This window comes from Podarcis pityusensis, assembly GCF_964106645.2.
Source record: "Podarcis pityusensis genome assembly, chromosome: 1".
NCBI lineage: Eukaryota > Metazoa > Chordata > Lepidosauria > Squamata > Lacertidae > Podarcis > Podarcis pityusensis.
In genome coordinates, this window is record NC_138028.1 from 9,514,219 (window position 1) to 9,537,654 (window position 23,436).

General features: G+C 44.9%; 1 long non-coding RNA gene across 2 annotated transcripts in view; it reads left to right on the plus strand.

The window, feature by feature from the left end:
* Nucleotides 1–20,326: 20,326 nt before the first annotated feature.
* Nucleotides 20,327–23,436, plus strand: part of LOC308470319 — a 97,577-nt gene continuing 94,467 nt past the window's right edge. For both annotated transcript variants that reach the window (XR_013982364.1, XR_013982365.1), the window contains exon 1: nucleotides 20,327–20,522. This is a non-coding gene — a long non-coding RNA (uncharacterized lncRNA). The remainder of the gene's footprint in view (nucleotides 20,523–23,436) is intronic.

The following is a 23,436-nucleotide window of genomic DNA, read 5'->3' on the forward strand; positions in this document are numbered from 1 at the left end:
AGCTGAAATCAATCCCAGCCTTGGGAACCAGGGCCCAGGAAAAACCAGCACAGACAAAAATGACCTCCTTTAAGCATCAGGGACCAGTAAGCGAAGCAAGCCCCTTCAGTGCATGGCCATCTTTTGGGGATGCTTTAGCTAGGATCCCTGCATTGTCGGGGTTGGACTAGATGACCCCTGGGTTCCCTTCCAACCCTTACAATTCTATGATTCTGTGACACAGCCGGTGGAGGGTCCCAAGCACCAGATACACTGTTGTCATAAAGCAAGCATGCATCTTACTTCGGAACGTAGGAGCCAACTCCTAGGGGCCAAGGGGGCTTTGGCCCCCCAATAAAATATTTGAGGGGGCCCCCAAATTTGGTGGGCATTGCCATTCAAATGCTTTGTATGCACCATGACATGTGATGGATTATGCGGGGCAGAGATTACCTCCCCCCCCTCCAGTATTTTATTCAAGTTGGCTGCCCTGCTTAGGAACAAATATAGGCAGGTTTTAGGGACTGATCAACCAAAACTCATGTTTTTGTTTTCCTTACCACCTTTTTATTTCAAAGGACTACGGGGGGATTGCAAGATTTGTCTGAAATTATGCAGATGATGTCATTGGTCTAACACTGCATATTACTCATCTATTCTTTTTTTAAAAAACAACAACAACAACCTGGGGTTTTATTTTCTGTTCCCGAGACAAAACATTGTTTGCTGCAACTGCAGGCTTGGAAAGGGGTTGAGGGACGACAATGAGTTGAAGCAGGTGGGCCAACAGATCACCTTTGGGAGAGCTGTAGATCCCTGCCCCCACCCTTTAAACTTCCAAGTGCCTATAGGCTGTGATCAAACTTGGATATGTGCCAAGAATAGCAATGGATCCAAAATGAGCAAAGAACTCCTCTATCATTAGTTGGGGAGATGCAAAACCTTTCAGCAGCTCCCCACCCTCCACAATGTTCAAATGGTTGTGTGAGAATGTGATGCAGCAATTGATGGATGCCACAATTATAAGGAGGTGGCTTGTGTCGTCCGTCTTCAGACCTCTGTGTTTTCTTTCCTTGCCAAATCCACCAGTGGGAATTCCAGAACCAGGGCTGGATCCCAAACTATTTTTATTGAGAGAGGGGCTTTGGCTGAAATCCATTCTGCAGCTCCTTAATTTCCGAGGCAAAAGGTCCAATTATTCATTTGCCAGCCTTTGCACACAGAGGTGGGCATTTCTGTGCAAAGGCTGAACACGCACTCACTTGCAGCACAAAAACTTAACTTTTTTCTGAATCCAGAATTGTTCCCACTCGTCCTCAACAGGCTCCTTTCAATGCAGATTGATTCTAGATCCTGCCATCCACAATGATGAGTGTGGTTACTTGAGAACCAATTGAAAACCCTCTGTTGCATAGGTTATCCATGCCTTTCCATCCCTGAACCTGCCCCAGGTGAACGAAGAAGGAAGTGGTGCTTACGATCTTGTGATATGGCTCTCACATATCATTGGGCAGGCTTGGATAGACACACCGACACACCGAAGGGACTGTCTATATAGGATTTCATCATTTTTTAAACGGACACACTTGCATAGTGATGCAGACTCAATTTGCCACGAGCTTTTCATGTTGAAACCTGTTTCTCCAAAAACGCTGTCCAGAGATCAGGAAAAATATGCAGTAGTTCTAGATTGCGTGTGGAAGAAGAAAACAAGTACTTGATCTCCATTGAGTCTAGAATAAAATGTTGTGTGTGCACAGCCAAAAACAGGCACCTCGTACGCACCAATCTCACCTTGCTTGGGGGGTGTTGCTACACACAGGTGCTCCATAACTCCTGCACCCCATGCGTGATGAGTTGCCACTTGCCTGGGGTCGCTTCCGGACAACGTGTTTATTTAGCATTTATCTCGGATTTGTTTGGACAGGCTTTCCAGGGAAGAAAGGGAGCGTTCATTCTGATTTGCTCGCTGGGAGGTTAGACGTAGTCATATCAGGAAATGTCACATGTATTTGCAGGCATGTGCCCCTGTGCAGCCACAAGAAGGGTGCACCGGGCCACTGGGGAGGAGCCCCAAGATCCAGCAAACAGCCTATGAGCCCCATAGCCCTGTCTGATGTGTGGGGTGAGTGCAGCAGAGGGTGGGATTTGGGGTGCTGCTTCCATGTCAGAGGTGGGGAACCGGCAGCCCATACATTTCAGCCTGCAAGGACATTTTAGCCAAACCGTTCTCACCTGTCCTACACACCTGAGGCTGCGTTTGAGATCAGGCGTGGGGCAGGCAGAGACCTGGCTGGATTGGCAAGTTCTCTGTGGGGGACACAATGCCTGCAGAAAGCAGCTTTGCCAGCCCTGTGACCAGCGATTGAAGAGGTGAGCTTAAGGCATCTCAAACTGGCTTGCAGGGTTGGGAAGAGATCACTGCAATTGAGAGCCAGTGTGGTGTAGTGGTTAAGAGCGGTAGTCTCGTAATCTGGAGAACCGGGTTTGCGTCTCCGCTCCTCCACGTGCAGCTGCTGGGTGACCTTGGGCCAGTCACACTTCCCTGAAGTCTCTGAGCCCCACTCACCTCACAGAGTGTTTCTTGTGGGGGAGGAAGGGAAAGGAGAATGTTAGCCGCTTTGAGACTCCTGAAGGGGAGTGAAAGGCAGGATATCAAATCCAAACTCTTCTTCTTCTACTGGAGCCAAAAATGTTCCCTGCCCTTGTCCTCAGTCAGTAGATGGCCGGCTCTGCGAGAGCGTTCACCCCCAAAGTCCCTTATGCAGTGTGCCTGTCCCTAAGCATGGCAGTGAAATGGGTGCATGAGCATGGGGTCAGTCAAAGGAGTCCCTTTTTAGACTTGCTAAATGCAGAAGCACAGTTCATCAGAGTAGCTGATTGATAAGAATTGGGATCAAAATCTTCAGGATAAATTAAGCACAGTTTATGGGCAATACCTAATTATTATTAATTTTTTTTGAAATCTATATAATTGTAGTTTTGTTCTTGCATCAGAATACCCTTGATTTAAATGTATGCATTGTTTTAGTTTTTACCGATAGAAACAAAATGTACACCTTGACCGTTTTCAGATACTTACTTTTGTGTGAGATGCATCTGAATGTGCAACATTAAACTTGCAACATTTCTCTTAACTGCAAGTGTAGAGTGCTGTCTGCTTTACGGCACACACACACACACACACACACACACACACACACAAAACTGCCCAAAGAGGTGATGGGATGCAGAAGGGATGGATCTTATTGATGCGGAGTTCAGAAACTACTTGCAATTGTTGATCCCAAGCAGCGAAATACTTCCTGTCTCCCTTTCCTGTGCAGTCAGAATTTCAAAGCAACAAAGCAAAGTTAAAGGGGGTTGCAGGAGGCGGTTTGTGGGTTTAACTTGTGGGTTCACAAATGTGGAGGTTGACAGGGCAAAGTACTACTCCCAAAGCAATATGAGCACTTTAAAAAACCCCAATGCTCTCTTTCTCTCTCTTTTGCCAGTGAAATCCAGATCTGACTGTTCTTATCCACTCTGTTCACGCAAGCTAGTATTCAGTCCCACTCTTCTAGCTGGGTTGCAATCTGAAGTGCATTTAGGTAGAAAAAACTACAATTTGATTTCACTCCAGTTCCTTTCATAGCACAGTGGAGACTTTGGCTGGATCTAGACACATTTTAAAAAAAGAAATGTTTCGGGAAAATGCGTTGTAAACCTCGTAAGGGGAAAACCATGTTACCAAAAGACGGAACTCCACAGCGCCATCTGGTGTCACAGTGCTATAATGCATTTAAAACACTTTTTAAAAATTATTATTATTATTGATGCAGCTGAGTCCTTTCTTTCCAGTGACTGGGACTGTCAGTATCCATTGCTTCCCTTAGTGACTAGGCCACACCAAGCCTTTGGAGGAAACCATTTCCACTTTGCACAGCTTGGGGAAGTTGCACATGGGGTTTGCTTGCATGATCTAGAAAGAACCTTTCCTTAAATGTTTGAGTCTCAAGCTGTTGGTGCAGAGCAAAAATGGCTGGGTCAGGGCTGTCACATCGCTGCAAACTGGCGGTAGCACACTTTCCCAGTATTGCAGCCGCATAACACGAGCAATTAAAGACGTGTGCATGGAGTGCCAAAGCCACAATAGACTTCAGGATGCAAATAGAGCATCCACAGAGTCTGCTTGTGCATTGAACTCAACCAATGACCTGGTTTCTCTTGGGTCAAGCAGTAAGCAAAGTACCCTTGCATTATTCCATTTGCAAAGCACGCTCTTTGGGTTGGGGGCATTCAGGAACGATCCTTTTGCTCTTTGATTAGAGCCTCCTTTACAAAATGAAGATGGATAATTCTGACTCTTGTACTGTAATGCATGGAGTTTGCATTACAAGATTCCCCCCCGCCCCCCCCCCCCGCAGAGGAAAGAGAATTTTAACCGGATAAGCATCGATCCCATTCCATCCTCCGATCTTGATAAAGGAATACGAAGCCAAGCCAGAACGTTTTATCTATCTGTTCCAGAATTGTTTAGCAACAGCTCCCCAGGCCTGAAGGGACACGGGTGACGCTGTGGGTTAAACCACAGAGCCTAGGACTTGCTGATCAGAAGGTCGGTGGTTCGAATCCCCGCGACGGGGTGAGCTCCCATTGCTCAGTTCCCTGCTCCTGCCAACCTAGCAGTTTGAAAGCACAACATGCAAGTAGATAAATAGGCACTGTTCCGGCGGGAAGGTAAATGGTGTTTCTGTGAGCTGCTCTGGTTTGCCAGAAGCGGCTTAGTCATGCTGGCCACATGACCCAGAAGCTGTACGCCGGCTCCCTCGGCCAGTAAAGCGAGATGAGCGCCGCAACCCCAGAGTCGGCCACGACTGGACCTAATGGTCAGGGGTCCCTTTACCTTTACCCCAGGCCTGAGCTGAGGGTCTTTCCCTATCACCTGCCACCTGACCCCTTAAAGTGGAGAAGGATAGAACTGGGACCCTTCCGCATGAAAAGGCATGATTCTGCCACTGAGCTATGGCAGAAGTTTATGTGAACCATGCAGAACAAATAGGGTCACACAAACACCATACATTTAAAGCACATTCGATGCACATTTAAAAGCACATGACTTTCTCCAAGGAATCCTGGGAGCTTAAAGGGTTAACTCCAATGGGTCTACTCTGAGTAAAATTTAAATGAATACAGACTTCTTCTGTTGTCACAGTGGGTGGCCAGATACCTCTTAGAAGCCCCTAAGCAGGAGTGAGTGCCCCACACTCTCCCCACTTGCCATTCCCAACAAATAAGCTCAGCCTGGATAGCTCAGTTGCTTTAGAGCATGGTGCTGATAACGCCAAGGTTGCAGGTTCGATCCCCGCATGCGACAGCTGCATATTCCTGCATTGCAAAGCGGTGGGCTGGATGATCCTCAGGGTCTCTTCCAGCTCTGTGAAAATGAAACACATAACTCTGGAACGACCTATTTCTTTAACGCTGATTTTTTTTTTTATTTTTTAAAAAGCATATACGAGGTAGAATTTTTGGAGCAGGTTTTTGGCTTGATTGCTAGTGCCGTTTCCACTTCCAGCATTTATGCTTCTTTTCATCTGCGATGCCATTTATCATTGCGGGTCCTCCCTCACCCCATGTTTAACTTCACCCCATTGACTATTGATGAGCTCCTTTGGGGAGGATGCGTGTGATTATACAGCAGCTGCATTCCACCACCTGCTCCTCATAGAAATTGTACATATCTCTTCAAGCCAGGGACTGCTGGCGCTTGTAAAAACCATGCCTCGCAATCACCCTTCTGTCTGATGCAAAGGGAACTGCAGATGCACAGTAATTGGTGTGTGTTTTCCTTTCCCACACCCCATCGCGCCTTTTTGAGATCTAGAGCGGAGGTGAACCTTCAGAAACGTTTTCTCTGCTTCATTGCCACAGTCCCTGGTTTGTATTCTGCCTGCATCTCCTGCCTGGCATTGATCTGTTGTGCGGGCATAGATTTCTGTGAAGCGCTGGGCTTTGAGGGCTGTGAATGAGTCTTGTGTTATTAAGAGGAGGAGAGAGACGAGCAATCATTGATCCTGTAGGGTGACGCAAGGTCAGGAGGAAAGGCTTGGAGATAGCTGCGGAAGGGCATCGGATGGCAGGCATTTGCGTGTAGTGAAAGTCTTGGGGCTTTTGCACTCTGGTCTCCAAGGGAAGGGTTATATCGACAAAGGGGAACCCAAAGTTCTCCAGATGTTGCTGGACTATGAAATATACTCGGAGTTGAGAGTGGATTTCATGCTCTTTATTCAGCTCATAGCGGTGAGGAGGAATGGAAGTTCCCCCAGAATGTCTGCCTTATATACATTATTTACACAATGGGCCCCACGTGATTGGCTAATTATGGGATTCTCCTGTAAGCCAATCAGGTTGCGGATTCCTTCCACCTGGGGCTGGATTGGGTGGCTCCTGTGGACCAATCATACTGCTGCATTCTGGATCCTATTGTTCTAGGACCAATCAGACTGCTGCATTCTGAATCCTATTGTTCTAGGACCAATCAGACTGCTGCCCTTTGGATCCTATTCAACTCAGTACATAACAGACTACAAGCCACATCATCGCATGCTGGGTGATGGGAGTTGGAGATCAACACCTGGAGAGCCACAAGTTCCCCATTGCTGAAGTAATAGTGGAATAGTGGCATTGTCCCAAGCAAAACGCCTCCCCCCTTCTCTCCCACTTCCTCATTCGTCAACAGCACCCACACCCCTACGGTTTCCCCTTAGGGCCATCTGTCTTCAAGCTCTTTGCTCTCCTACTTTTAAGGCTCGCCGGGTTCTGGAAGATGGTGGATCTGGAATGCTTTCTAGTGATAACGTGTCAGCCAGCTGCTCCAGCTCTGCCTCCTCCTCTCCCATTATTTCCCAACTTCTCATCTTCCTCTGAGCTGTGACCTCCCTCAAACCCCTGCTGTAATTCTGAACTGTCTTCTTCTTCTCTGGAAGGGTCAGGCTGGGGAGGCGGTCTCCACCATTCCTCTTCTGCCTAGTCCCTGACACCACCCCAGTGGTCAGGTTCCTTGCCTGATCAGCCATATACCACCCTCTGCCCTCAAAAGGGACTAGTGGACATCACGTATACACAGCTGCAAGACTCCACCTCCTGAGTCTGAAGGGGGTGGGGCTCTTGGATTGAGTTCTTAATCCTTGAAGAACAGGTAGCAACTGGCTAACTGTTGTGGAGGTACTGTCCATCCCACAAGAGCTCAGGGTTGGGCTGTAGACCCTAAGGCAATAGATAACTTACACTCTAAATCAAAAGCTACTAATAAAGCAGAAGATAAATTTTATTTATCATATGCACCTCTCATAATTTTATTTAATCCAGTTACGAATTTCCTATATAACATCTCAAAATGATTTAACAATAAAAACAATCTCATGTTTGGTGCCTCAGTGAAACCTGTTTGCTTTATGTGGCACAATGGCTCTTGTCATTGAAAGGCCTTTTTAGTATTTATCATGAAACATCTTTATAAAACTCTTAGTGGAGGGGATGAATTAAAACGTGTGGTTGTCCCCCCCCCCTCCAGTATGCTGCACAAGTAAATATTGTCGATATACACAGTACTAATTTTTGCTGGGATTAGTGACATAAAACTAGTCAGAGATTAATTAATCGGTACTACAAAATAGAAAACACCTTATACACCGAGTCACTTGTCACATATTTCTACTGTAGGGTTGAAAAAATAGTTTAAGTGGGGGGGAATATACAGCATTCTAAATCCACTAAGAATGCTTGTTTTCAATATACTGATATAAAAACACAACATAAATTATGAAGTGAAGCCTGTACCATGCTCATCCTAAAACTGAAAAAGACCCATTCTTATCTTCTTCATATATACAGCTTATCTTAATCATTGCTTCAAATTATGGTGCACTTTAATAGCAGCAAATTTAGGAATTATTATGTAAAATATATTGAGGAGACCGAACTGGTTTTATAGCAGGATGTAATATGTGAATTAATATCAAACGATTGATAAATATTATAGAAAACTTACAATGAAATAAGAAAAAAACACTAGTCTGTGTTTAGATGCCGAAAAGGCTTTTGACAGAATTGAATGTCAATTCCGTGGGAATATATTACAAGCTTGTAGTATTTAGGTAAGCTTCATAAACTGAATCAGAAGTATTTATAATGCCCTGTGTACAAAGATATTAGTAAATGGAAATATATCTGATCCAGTTACATTAAGCCAAGGAGCTAGGCAAGGTTGTTCCCTCACCATTACTATCTACACAAAACCCCTCAGTACAACAGTTAGAATTAATATACATATCAAGGGTATAATCTTGGGTCAATGTGAAAGAAAAAATCTTTATGCAGATGATGTGGCCATCACCTTACTTCAGTCTGAAAGTTCTATATCTGGTGTTTGGTTTTTTTGACTTATATAAGATGAAAGTTATAAAAACAGAATGGATGAACTTAAACTTGCAATCTTTGGAAATAGAAACCTTACAGGATAGAATCCCTAGTACAGAATATTTCTTGTTATAACTCAAAAGTTTCCCAATTATGAGACTAAACAGGACATAGGTGCTGTAATTCCTAGAGATGAATGGATTTGAATTTATTAAAATGTAAAAATGTAATACCAATTAAAATGAAACAAATGATTATAAAATACAGTATTGGTGAAAAATATTGCAATCTCCAACAGGATATATGTAAGATATATTGCATTCATATATTTTGGCATCGTACACAAATCAAGCCCTTTCAGCAGGAGATGCTAAATAAAACAAATGACATAACTGGATGTGATATAGCTTTAAATCCAAAGCAAATTCTCCTTGGCTGCCTAAAAGGAGCTGTTAATGACAGAGACCTAGAACTAAACAATGGTGTTATTAATAGCAAAGAAACTAGTAACAGCAGATAACTGGAAATCTCCTGGTAGACCAGATAAAAAGCAACGGCATATGGAAATCTGGTATATAACTCTCTTTTTCTTCTTCTTCTTCTTACTAAATTAATATGTTATAGAAGAAGGAAAGATGGATGTGCTGATAGCGTATGTATGGAGAGCTTATCCATTAATTACTGGACCTTGAAATGTCACAATAATATTCAATCACATGTTTCGTTTTATATAATTTGATATTTGAAGGGTGAGATCTCACAATGTCTGGAGTGACTCAGTACATTGATTGATGCATTAACAGGAAGTTACTGAAGGATTGTTGTTAAGGTACACAGTGGAAATTGTTTTTCTTTTTTCTCAAAAAAACATCCTGAATTTGCTCAGTACACTCAACTGAGATTTTTAAAAATAAAGTCCATAATGATTATAGAAAAATAAATAAAATAGAGCATTTTCCTATTGCTTTATCACATCTTTAATAAAAAGGACTGGTGGATGGGGGATCAGGAACCACAGAAAACACTCTGTTCATCTATTGCACATTTGTTTGGGTTTTTTTGCTGCTCCCCTGCGAGAAGCAATACCGCTTTTTTGATGGCATCTAGCAACCACAGGGACACGGGTGGCACTGTGGGTTAAACCACAGAGCCTAGGGCTTGCAGTTCAGAAGGTCAGCGGTTCGAATCCCCGCGACGGGGTGAGCTCCCGTTGCTCGGTCCCTGCTCCTGCCAACCTAGCAGTTCAAAAGCCCATCAAAGCGCAAGAAGATAAGTAGGTACCACTCTGGTGGGAAGGTAAACGGCGTTTCCGTGCGCTGCTCTGGTTCGCCAGAAGCGGCTTAGTCATGCTGGCCACATGACCCGGAAGCTGTACACCGGCTCCCTCGGCCAATAAAGCGAGATGAGTGCGACTGGACCTAACGGTCAGGGGTCCCTTTACCCTTTACCCTTTACCTAGCAACCACAGATCAGCTTAACACAAACCAGACTACGAATGCATTGTACCCACAAACCAATAAAAAAAGTTGCATGTATAGGTGATGGAATCATTCTGCAGGCAGACCAGAGGAATGTGGGTATGGCTTGATGCAACTTTATTTTTCAGACCTTCCTAAGGCAAATTTGTGCAGCGGCCTTCAGGCCTTTGGAACTGCCTTGTCCTATGACGTTAGGGCAAGTCCTCAAGGTACCAACTTCTTAATACAAAGGAACTATCCCTAAATGATAAACTCTGTCTTTACAGGCGACTTTTCCCTTTCCACCTCACATTCCTTATCCCTTTCTGCCTCATGGCACTATCCTTGCACCCTGTGCTTTTCTTCCTGCTGTTCTTCATTACAAGTAGTGGTGGCAACAGAAGATTCCAAGGGTGGCCTTGGAGGAGGAAGGTGGCCAACAGTGGCATGGACCAGCCTGGAGACCTGGATCCCAGGGGCAGGACCTCCAAGGCTGGCAGGTTTAAGAGCCCTGGCTGTCCCTCTGCAATTCACCTGGGATGCCCACTTGTGAACTCTGTAGTCTGCAGCACTGCCTGTCAGCAGCCAAGCAAACTACAGCATGATAACAACCTTACTTTTTATTATATAGAAAGATATAGCAGCTATTCAACACTCTTCCGAGTTGACATGTGAATGTGTCATTTTGAAACTGAGGACTTGATCCCAGCATGGATTATTGAGGGAGCGCTCTAACTGAAACCCACAAGCTCTACCCCTTGACCTCCCCTCCTCCCAATTTTAGCCAAATCATGACTTTCTGAGAACAGTTGCTAAGAAGCCACCATCCCTCTGCCCTCTTCCCACCCCCACAAGAAATTTGAACACTTCTTGAGAATTTCACCTCATTTTCTAACATGGTTCTGGATTAATTTAGCTCTTTGTGTTGCCTCAGTGCGCTCAGTTAATTACTTTGAAGGTTGTTCCATTCTGCCTTCACCTTAATTACTCCTGGGACCACACGAGCCTCCTGCTTGTGTTTCTCTAATATGGCTTGAGTTTTTGATATGCCTCCCATGTGGGATGCTGCTCCTTGCACAGTTTACCGTGTCATGGATACACAGACAGGGCCCTGATGTAATTTTAGCTCCTGCTGACCTTACGCAGCTTTACATAATTGGCTGGTGTTCAGCAGGGAACGTGGTGCATTCTGGAGAGTGTAACCAGCTGCAACTTGCATCCATCTGAGCCAAAAGCAGCGACTTAGTGTGGTCTCCCATAGGCTTGTCAGTTTGGCTGTCCCAGACAGGAAGCAAAACGAAGAGGGGCCACCTCCCTTTTTCAGTCCCAAGGATGCTATTAATGGTCAGCCACCCCACCTAGGGAGAAGTAGCCAATGTAAATGAATGTGCACACACACACATAAAGACCTTCTTTTATACCCAGCAGATCACTCCTGCCTTCTGAAGGAGAGGGCATCCCGCAGATACCATTTTTTTAAAAAAAATAATATTTATTCCAAATTTAAAATCACAAAAAAAGAAAAACCATACAGAGTACAAAGAAAATTTTGACCATTACAGAACAAAGAATAAACAAGTAAAAAGAACAATAAGATAGAATAAAAAAGAAAACTTAACACAAAATATAAAAATGTATTAAATTGAAAATAAAACAAAAACAGATTAGACCTTTACATATCCTTTTCCCTTTGCTTATTTCCATTGACCTCCTCTCACCTCCCAATTTTGTATTCTAGTTCAAATCGTATTTCCAGCAAATCCCTCTAATCTTATTTTCATTTACGTATTTTAAAATTGAAGTAATATAATTAAACCTCCTCTATTTCATCAAATTCATCAACTCATCTTTACTTATTCCATTATATCGTATCTACCGAAACGACCTAATATTCTTTTTCCAACCTCCTTCTAACATTCTTTTATATTGCAATACTTTTGAAGATATATTTTAAATTTTTTCCAATCTTCTTCCATCGACCCTTCTCCCTGATCTCGAATTCTGCCAGTCATCTCAGCCAGCTCCATATAGTCCATCGCTTTCATCTGCCATTCTTCTCGGGTGGGCAATTCTTGTGTCTTCCAGTACTTCCCGATGAGTATTCTTGCTGCTGCCGCAGATACCATTTTATTAGGAGGTTCATTCCACACCATGTCAAAACTGGTCCTTTAGGGTGGTGGAACCTGCCTTTTAGAACTGCTTCCCATTCTGCGTTCCTCCTCTATTGTCTTTTGGGTACCTGCTACAGATGTCCCTCTTTCAACAAGCCTTCTAAATGGAGATTTGCATTGGATTCGCATCAATTTTATTTAAGTGTGCTATTGTTGTTTTAAACTGTTTTCACACACATCGGGTGTTTTATTTGTTTTTTGTTTTAAATATTTTTATATATGCAGTTCAAAAACTGTTTTCAGATATGTTGCTGTCATGGATTCGTTTTTATTATATTGCAAATTGCTCCAGGGTGCCTTAGGGAAGGCGATTTGTAAGCACACAAATAAACGAATAAAAGACATGCAATATACTTACAGCACACAAGCACACATGCAGATGTACACACACACACACCAGCATTTTAAGCCACTCATTGCAGTGCAGGAGTTGGGTTAGCTGGTAACACTGCGTTTTGCTCTGTAGAGAACAGCGAGTTTGAGCTAGCATCTGGGAGACCAGGGAGACCCTACTTAGCATTGAAGCTCACTGGGTGGCCTTGGGGCGGCGTCTCTCTCTCTCTCTCCTACCCCACCAGGTTGTTGTGAAGATGAAATGGAGAAACAGAGAACTATGTATGCCACCTTGATCTCCTTGGGGCAAAGGTGGGATATAAATGTGATGATGACGACGAGGAGGATCACTTGGGATGTTTTCGTGGGTCAAAATTAAAACCACAACCAGCTTCTATTCAAGCCCCGCCCCCTACCTTGCTGAACATGTAGCATGACACTAGCATGGGCTGCACGCATGTCATCTGGGAACCTAATCTATCCATCCTTTGTTTCAAGAATGTTATTTCCGTCCCTCTGTTCTGGTGGCTGTGAGCTGCACAGACAGATCCTATGTACGACCACTCTGCACTCAGCTAGTTTCATTATCAGACGTTACTTCACGTTAGCACCTGCAGCAGAGAAACTGTTAGGAGTCCAGAGCTACAAATTACCACGTTACCTGTGGAGAGATATATCACCATACATGTGCAATTTCATCCTCCTACAATAACCAGAAGTGGGTCAGGGGAAATCATTATCATTATTGTTGTTGTTGTTGTTGTTGTTGTTGTTTAGTCGTTTAGTCGTGTCCGACTCTTCGTGACCCCATGGACCAGAGCACGCCAGGCACTCCTGTCTTCCACTGCTTCCCGCATTTATTGTTGTTGTTGTTGTTATGAATTTCAGCATAACAAATTGTCAAAACATATCATCTTCATTATTTCCCCCCAGTTTTCCCTGCCTTCCCCCTCGCCAAGAAAAACCCTCCCCCCCCCAGACTTCCCTCAGCTCCTCTCTCTGATTTTTCAATACATGTTATTCTCTGCATATTGTAAAATTGTAAAGATACTTTAATTATCTGTCTGTTATGTTAACAATCAATAAAGTTGTGTATGTTTATTCAAAACCTGCCAAGGAGTCCAATTCATATTGTTGTTTTTTAAAGAAGTTTGTAAAAAGGTTCCCATTCTACTTTAAAGTCACAGTTGTTCTCGTCTTGCAGTTTGTATGTCAATTTCGCCAATTCTGCATAATCTATAAATTTCTCTTGCCACTGTTCTTTTGTTGGGATCAGTGGCATAGCGTGGGTTGTCAGCACCCGGGGCAAGGCAAGTAATTTGTGCCCCCTAACCCGTGGATTTTAGCACTGATTTTAGCACTGCGAGTGCGAGCGCCCCCCCAAATGTTGCGCCCGGTTCGGCCAGCCCCCCCTGCACACCCCACGCTACGCCACTGGTTGGGATTTCCTCATTCTTACATGGGACAAATCTTTAATGAGTGATCCTCGTACCTTTCCTCAAAACCAAGCCCTGATGAGTTCAATAGAAGAAGAAGAAGAGTTTACCACTCCCCTTAAGGAGTCTCAAAGCGGCTAACATTCTCCTTTCCCTTCCTCCCCCACAACAAACACTCTGTGAGGTGAGTGGGGCTGAGAGACTTCAAAGAAGTGTGACTGGCCCAAGGTCACCCAGCAGCTGCATGTGGAGGAGCGGGGAAGCGAACCCGGTTCACCAGATTACGAGTCCACCGCTCTTAACCACTACACCACACTGGCTCTCATAGGACTTTTACTCCCAGGGAAACGCGGTGGGATAGCTGCCCTGGCCTAAGCAGCTTGCCAGCCCCCCCCCCACCAGCCACCCTTGTTTCTCTGCCATTGACCCAGAAGCTGAAACCACGAATCTCTTTGCCCTTGTCCTGCGGGAGGCACCTGTCAAAACTGCAAGGTGACCTTCCTTCTTGTATCTGAGCCAAGGCTATATAGCGTGAGCCTTGAAACTCAATGACATGGTTCTCGTGATGGGCCAAATTGCCTTTCCTCTCATTATTTAGATCTAACGCTCCCTTGTGAAATATTGTTTCCTGGATGAGCTTAAACAAACTTGGACGGGAACGACGAGCAGGGAGGTGGTGGAGGTGCTACCTGCTCCTTGTGCTTCGCTGAGTGTGCTTCTGGAACGTTCTACAGCAAGAGCATGGGCGGAAATGACACTAAATGGGGTGAGCAAAAAGATTCCTGCATCGCAGGGGGTTGGACTAGATGACCCTCATGGTCCCTTCCATCACTACAGTTCTATGATTCTATGATTGTAGATGCTGCCTGCTGAAAGCGAGACACTCTGGGAGTGGGGGAGTATTTTCACCCCACCTTTTAGGGTGAGCTTAAGTTGGGGACAGCATCTTAAAAAGCAGAGACATCACCTTGCCAACAAAGGTCCGTATAGTTAAAGCTATGGTTTCCACAGTAGTGATGTATGGAAGGGAGAGCTGGACCATAAAGAAGGCTGATTGCCGAACAATGGATGCTTTTGAATTATGGTGCTGGAGGAGACTCTTGAGAGTCCCATGGACTGCAAGAAGATCAAACACATCCATTCTTAAGGAAATCAGCCCTGAGTGCTCACTGGAAGGACAGATCCTGAAGCTGAGACTCCAAGACTTTGGCCACCTCATGAGAAGAGAAGACTTCCTGGAAAAGACCCTGATGTTGGGAAAGATGGAGGGCACAAGGAGAAGGGGACGACAGAGGACGAGATGGTGGGACAGTGTTCTCGAAGCTACCAGCATGAGTTTGACCAAACTGCGGGAGGCAGTGGAAGACAGGAGTGCTTGGCATGTTCTGGCCATGGGGTCACGAAGAGTCGGACACGACTAAACGACTAAACAACAACAAGTTGGGGAGACAGCAGTAGAGGCGAGAGGGCTATTGCTTCCTATAAAAGCATACAGTGGTACCTCTGGATGCGAACGGGATCCATTCTGGAGCCCCATTCGCATCATGAAGCAAACGCAACCCTTGTCTGTGCGTCTGCGCGTGTGCAGATTCGCCCCTTCTGCGCATGCGCAGGACGTCATTTTGAGCATCTGTGTATGTGCGAGCGGCGAAACCCGGAAGTAACGCGCTCCGTTACTTCCGGGTCGCTGTGGAGTGCAACCTGAAAATGCTTAACCTGAAGCTACTTCAAGCCGAGATATGACTGTACTGCATATTTGGTGTGTGTGTGTGGGGGGGGGGGACTGGTTGTATTCCTGTATTTTGGATCTGCTCGTGGTTATCGTGGCCCCCATATATTAGCTGTTTCAGTTTATGATGATGTCTTAAGCGGATGTATAATCGATCTGCACTGCTTTAAAATATGGATTTGTAAGTTGTATATATTTGTGGTGTTTTTACGATGCCGTAAACCACTTAGAGATTTGTTGGAAATATTCTTATTAATTTATTAATCACCTTCCTCAAGAGCCCCAAGGTGATGAACAAGATGCAGTAAAAACAGCCCAGTAACCCACACCAAAAATAACAGCATATAAATTTAAAAAGAATACTGAGCAGAGACCAATTTGTCTAGCTGGGAAAGTTTACCCGAACAAAAAAGTCTTCCGTTGTTTCCGGAAGGTGCCAATAGTGGACGCCTGTCCTGTCTCAAATATGAAAGACTGGAGGAACAAAACCAGTCTGTTTCCTAGACTACCATTTTGGGAATAGTACTGAACAGATCCTTTGAGATGTGATATGGGCTTCTGAGAAAGCACACTCCTTAGAACCAGGGCTACAATTCCAGACTCTAATGGACTTCCTGGGGGCGGGGAGAAGGTCTCTCTTTAAATGGTAATGTGCAGAAGTACAGGGTTCAGATCAAGGGAAGTAATAGTCCCGCTCTATGTTGCCTTGGTACAGTCCATGCCTGGTGTTCTGTGTCCAGTTCTGTGTGCCACAATTTAAGAAGGGTTTTGACAAGGTGGAACGTGTGCAGAGGAGGGCAACCAAGATGATCATGAGTCAGTCTAGATAAGGTTGCTGCTAAGAGCAGCTGCAGACACTCAGTGCAGCATTCATTTTTAGTTTAGACCTCATTTAGCTCTGCATATAGTTGTATATTATAGTTGTAGATAGAATAAAAAAGATATTCTACAGAGCTGCTCTCTGAGTCATTTATGCTCTGCTATACTCTGCTATACTCTGCTGTGCGACGACTGTCTTCTTGTGGAAGTGAATCCGGTGCTCACAACTGTGAGTCCACAGCACTTTGACCTGTTCCTGTAGAAGGTGGTCTCTGGAAGTGCTACCCAGCTCGCCTAGCTCAGTTGGGGCTGTAGTGGATGAGTCCATTTGGTGACACTGGCTCAAGGGCGATGCTGACAGATCATGGGTCTGGAAACCAAGCCTGATGAGGAACAGTTGAAGGAGCTGGGTACATTTAGCCTGGAAAAGAGGAGATATGATAACCATCTTCAAATATGTTAAGGGAAGATGGAGCAAGCTTGTTTTCTCCTGCTCTGGAGGGTAGGCCTCAAACCACTGGCTTTAAGTTACAAGAAAAGAGATTCCAACTCAACATCAGGAAGAGCTTTCTGAAAAGTAGGAGCTGTTCGACAGTGGAGAGGACTCCCTGGGGAGGTTGCAGACTCTCCTTTCTTGGAGGTTTTTAAGCAGAGGTTGGATGACCACCTGTCATGTATGATCTTGTTGAGATTCCTGCATTACCAGGGGGTGGATATGACCCTTGGGATCTCTTCCAATTCTACGATTCTGTGATTACTTCCCTTCCTTCAACATGCGGCAAGCTAGCCTTGCTCTGTTTGGAGGTCCTCCTGTTCATTCTGCTTAGCAGGACACGAGACATGTGCCCTAAAGATTTACCCTGGCAATGCCATCGCTACAACTTTTCCAGCCATTGCCTTCTTCCCAGGCAATGATGTGGGTTGATTCAACCTGCATTCACGTGAGCCAGTGTGGTGTAGTGGTTAAGAGCGGTAGACTGGTGAACTGGGTTCGATTCCCCGCTCCTCCACATGCAGCTGCTGGGTGACCTTGGGCCAGTCACACTTCTCTGAAGTCTCTCAGCCTCACTCACCTCACAGAGTGTTTGTTGTGGGGGAGGAAGGGAAAGGAGATTGTTAGCCTCTTTGAGACTCCTTCAGGTAGTGATAAAGTGGGATATCAAATCCAAACTCTTCTTCTTCATGTGGTATGTAACTTTTTATCATCTGTTTCCAATGTGCAAATAGTTTTGTTTAAGTGGTATGTAAATCTTGGTAACTAAATATTTTATGTTCACTGTTTCTAAAGCCTGTTTTTGAACAATGTTTTATATCATTCTATGTAAAGAGAGACAGTGCAGGGTAGTGGTTAGAGTGTTGGACTGGGACCTGGGAAGTAAAGGGAAAGGTACCCCTGACCATCAGGTCCAGTCGCGGACGACTCTGGGGTTGCGGCACTCATCTCGCTTTATTGGCCGAGGGAGCCGGCGTACAGCTTCCGGGTCATATGGCCAGCATGACTAAGCCGCTTCTGGCAAACCAGAGCAGCGCACGGAAACGCCGTTTACCTTCCCGCCGGAGCGGTACCTGTTTATCTACTTTCACTTTGACGTGCTTTAGAACTGCTAGGTTGGCAGGAGCTGGGACCAAGCAATGGGAGCTCACCCCATCGTGGGGGATTCGAACCACCACCCTTTGCAATATTTCTGTAAATAGTCTTTAAATTTCTTCCAATCTTCTTCCACCGACTCTTCTCCCTGGTCTCGGATTCTGCCAGTCATTTCCGCCAATTCCATGTAATCCATCAATTTCATCTGCCATTCCTCCAGTGTGGGTAAGTCTTGTGTCTTCCAATGCTTTGCAATAAGTATTCTTGCTGCTGTTGTAGCATACATAAAGAAAGTTCTGTCCTTCTTTAACACCGATTGGCCGACTATGCCCAGGAGAAAGGCCTCTGGTTTCTTCAAGAAGGTATATTTAAATACCTTTTTTAGTTCATTATAAATCATCTCCCAGAAAGCCTTGATCCTTGGGCACGTCCACCAAAGGTGAAAGAATGTACCTTCAGTTTCTTTACATTTTTCAGTCTATTTTAATTGCTTTTAAAAGTGTGTGACATTTTATGATAACCACTTAGATTTTTCTTTTAAAAAAAATATGCAGTATATAAATCTTACTAGAAAAATATAACGGGGGGAAATCGGAATGCAGTGTTGCACTCTTCTAATCATTCCCTCTGCGCAAGCATTTCAGCTTTCCAGATGGAACGATTTTCTCTCTCCTCCCTGCACTGTGTTCTGTTTCTGGGGGTTGCCCTGACCCCATCTCAGCCAATTTCAGGGGACTCAGGGAGCACGTGGGAGGAGGCGAGGGGTGTTTGTGCAAAGCTCAGTTGGAGGAGCAGAAATCCTTGACCAGGGTCATGTGAATCCCACCCATTACGTCTCCTATTTTCAAAGCTTTCTTGCTATTTGAAGAATAAATACCAATTTCATGTAAACAGGATTTTTTAAAAAATAATATTGGTAGATAAATCTGTAAAATTTTGTCAAAGATGTATAACTTGCTGTTGAAATGGAATACTCAGGATGAAACGGTAAAATCGGCTATGATTAAATGGGCACAGGACGTTGGACATAACATTATGTTTGCTGACTGGGAACAGTTGTGGACCACAGGTATGAAATTTACGGCATGTAATTCCTTAAGAGAGAATATTATGAAAATGATATACAGGTGGTACATAACCCCAGTCAAGCTTGCAAAAATCTACCATTTGCCTGATAATAAATGTTGGAAATGTAAAGAAACTGAAGGTACATTCTTTCACCTTTGGTGGACGTGCCCAAAGATTAAGGCTTTCTGGGAGATGATATATAATGAACTAAAAAAGGTATTTAAATATACCTTCTTGAAGAAACCAGAAGCCTTTCTCCTGGGCATAGTCGGCCAATTGGTGTTAAAGGACAGAACTTTCTTTATGTATGCTACAACAGCAGCAAGAATACTCATTGCAAAGTATTGGAAGACACATGATCTACCCACACTGGAGGAATGGCAGATGAAAATGATGGACTACATGGAATTGGCGGAAATGACTGGCAGAATCCGTGACCAGGGAGAAGAGTCGGTGGAAGAAGATTGGAAGAAATTCAAAGACTATTTACAGAAATATTGCAAAATTAATGAATGTTAGAATGATGTTGGATTGAAGTTAAGTGGTTTCTAGCTGTACAGGCACAAAAGAATATGGAAAAATTGGTTTTTAATATGTGAAATGTAAAATTTAAAGTTATAATATATCAATATTAAAGATTAGGATTAAAAAGGAGGGAAAGGAATTGTTGGATTAACATATTTAATTAGAATACAGAAGAGGGAGGTAAGAGGAGGTCCAGGAAACAAGTAAACGTAAAAGAAGTGAGGAAAAGATGAAATGGTTTTTAATTGTTTTTTCTTTTTTTACTTTGTATTTTTTCTTTTCATTGTTAATTTTTTCTTTACTAATGTGGTTTTTTTTTCTCTGTGAAACTTTAATAAATATTATTTAAAAAAAAGAAAGATAAATCTGTTAAATAAATAAATGTGAGCAAAAATAAATACACCTGAACACATCCACCCGCCCGTTGTAATGCCCCTCCCCCTTTCCTTATCCCACAAGCCACTTTTCCTGCTTTACCGGGGTTGGACTGGATGACCTTTGGGAGACCCTTTCTACAGTTCTATGGTTCTGCCTCGCTGGCTCCATCCCCACAACTAACCAGCCCCTCCCCTCCCTCCCGCCTCCCACCGTCCCTGCGCTCCCACTGGGCTGGGGGCCGAGTGTGCTCCTCCCCCCCAAAAAAAATCTCCTTCCCCGCCTCTCGAGCATCTCAGCAGGACATTCGGCGAGGGCTCTCGAGCCGCTCCGGAGATGCTGCGAGAGCGTCACCGCCTCTTAGCAACTCGCCTAGCAACGAGCCCAACATCTTTTCCCTCTGGACCAATCCGGGAAGGAAGGGAACATCTGGGCGACCGCCTCCCTGCTTCTGGGGAGTGAGGGAGGCGATGAGCTCGACAGTGACTGGAGGGACCCGCAGGAGCTGGGCTGGCTTGTTGCAGCCACGGGAGAGGCTATTTTTTTGCCGAAGGGAGCGTGGGAAAGAGGAGGCAGCCCCCCACCGCCCCAGCCAGCACCCCGCACCTCTTTGGCATGTGCGCTCCTGCAGCGACTGGGAAGGTAAACCGGGCGATCCCGACTCCTTTTCTCCCCGTTTTCTTGTTCTTGTTTAGGCTAGGACTTTGCCTGCTTAGTCCTCACCAGGACCGAGTCTCCTCCGTCTGCTTCCTCGTGCGCTCCCGGAGCTCGGCGCTGGCGAGAGTGCTTCTGAGCATGCACAGAGAGACTTCCCTAAGCTCCGCCGAGGAAGCGCGCAGCGCGGGCAAAGCTTCCAGGGGCCTGAGGGTGGGGAAAGTATGGAGGCGAAGAAATGGAGCTGGTTTGTGCCTAACTGGGCTACTGGACCGCTCAAAACCAGTTTGGGCTCACTCAGTTTAGTATCGCCTCCTTCCTTTTGACTGGCAGCCGGGAGTGGGGCGGGGAGACCCTTTACCCTGGTACCTGATATCTTTTAGGATAGGATAGGGACCGAACCTGGGACATTTCCCCTGCAAAGTGTGTGCTCTTCTCCTCACCAAGGCCGAAGCGTTCCCCAGCTAAGAACAGGGGGGCTTCATCCGCCCAATAATCTCTCAGAGTCAATGTCCAAGGATGTATCTTCAAGTCAGCTATGACCAGGGCTGGCCCATGCATGAGGCCAGGTGAGCAACCGCCTCGGGTGGCAGAGCCCCAGGGGCAGCAGATCACAGTGTTGATCTCCCTCCTGCCTTCTCCCTGATGTCAATCTTCTCTCACCCCTACTTCCCTAGCAGAGAGGGGGCGCACCCCAATTTGGGGTTTGCCTTGGGTGCCGAAATGTCTAGGGCCAGCGCCGGCTATGACACCCTGTGACCAGCATCTCAGTCAAAATGAAACCCCTCTTGATAGTTGAGGTGGCTTTTGTTTTCTCCCTCGTTTTAACCTTGTGGTCTTCCTGTGTATGTTTGCTGGGATGTGTTTGCTTGATGGCTTGGAGGAAGTTTCCCTCTTTGCCCCTGGAGAGATCCAGTCACATGGGGAAGAAGGACAAGAGAGGTGGTGGCAAGGAGACGACCAGATGTGTGTGTGTGTGTAAATTCATACTCACTCCGGAGCCAATTTGCAACTCCTCACTCACCCCACCCGGCTACTCATATTTTTTTCCTTCTGGAGAGTCCCCAACACAACCCCACCTTGTAAGCCTCGAGTGTTCGAAACTCTGAAAAGTAACCATAGAAACACTACTAAAAGTTCTCTTCCATGTGAAGCAGCCTCCTCCCTGGATGAAATAACTGTCTATATATAGAGAGCTCATATACGTGCCAATATGGAGGGATTAGGCGCAGATCAAAATACCCGTTGTGTGACTGGAGCTGAGGCTCAATTTTCTGGCATTGTTTAGAGATGATGCCTATTATCCAGGCAGTGCCTTCGATTCCTTAATATTTAATCTTTTTTTAAATATAATTTTAGATCCCACTCATTTCCGCTGCGGTCATTTGTTGTCGTTGTCCTTGCTTTGCTGCACATGCCACTTTTTAAATATATATATAAACTAGAAAGGTTCACCATAACACGTTGCAGGGAATTAATGAAAAATAAGCTGTCTGTCTGCAGTTTTTCTCTTGGCACTTTTGAATCGACACTATCCAGTGTTTCTGTGCTTTCTCCATTCAGCAGACATTCTCCGCACTTATACATAGCGATCTATCTATACCTACACGAGAAATTAGATAGAGCAATTATGATTTAGTGCCCTAGAGTGTGTGACTTATTGGGGAAAGGCTGTAGCTTAGCAAAAAAGCATCTGTGTTGATGCAGAAGGTCCTAACTTCAATCCTGGGCATCTTCAGGTGGGACTGGGGATGTCTGGGAGAGCCACTGCCAGTGTACAAAATAATAAGCTAGGTGGACCCAGTGGTTTGACTTGGTATAAGACAGCTTCCTATGAGCTAGAAAGTCCCCTCAGCAATTAATCATAGAATTGTAGAGTTGGAAGGGACCCCTAGGGTCATCTAGTCCAACCCCCTGCAATGCAGGAATCTCAATTTAGCCCTTCGTTCCTCAGACGCTCATCTGCAATAGGATAATAATGCTAACATACCTTGCAGGGTTCTTGTGAGATCACTGAAGATAATGCACGTGAAGTGCTTTAAACATTCATAAATCGTGGGGATTTCATCCATATTGCTTTTTGATCAATTGATTAAACAATAGTTAATCAATTATACACAAATGGCAAAGGCTGGGTGTGAGCTATCCATCAAGACCTTCTGCAGCATGGTGCATGAATAAAATCATTCAAAAACTCAGCAAATTTCCCAAGTTTTCATCCCTCCTTTGCCGGAATCATTTGCCACTAGAGTCCTTCACTGGTGCCTCTTAATTGTTTTGCATTTTGGCAGGTATCAATTATGAAGTTTCATCAGGTGTCAAATACAAAATGCCATTCTATATTGTGTGATAAATACTGTCAGATACTAAATTCTACAGCAAACCATCAATCAAAAGCAAAATGCACCTGCATTTTGACTCTCGGAGGCAGTCAGAAATAAAATATGCTGTGATTTCAATCTTCACATCCTATCACGTTTCAAATGTTGAAATAAAAACAGACCATCTTAGCAAATGCAGATATCTGGGGCTTGATCCCTCTAGGGCAGGGTTCAGCAAGCTTTTTCAGCTGTGGGCTGGTCCACTGTCCCTCAGACCATGTAGTGGGCCGGACTATATTTTGAAGGAAAAAAAACAAACGCATTCCTATGCCCCACAAATAACCCAGAGATGCATTTTAAATAAAAGGACACATTCTGCTCATGGAAAAACACGCTGATTCCTGGACTGTCTGCGGGACAGATTTAGAAGGCGATTGGGCTGCATCCGGCCCCTGGGCCTTAGGTTGCCTACCCCTGCTCTAGGGGCATAGTTTTGACATGCTTATCTGTAGCTGCATGGATGAGAGGCTGTATGCACAACTAAATGTTGTTTGGCATGCAACCAACAGTGTGGGACTCCT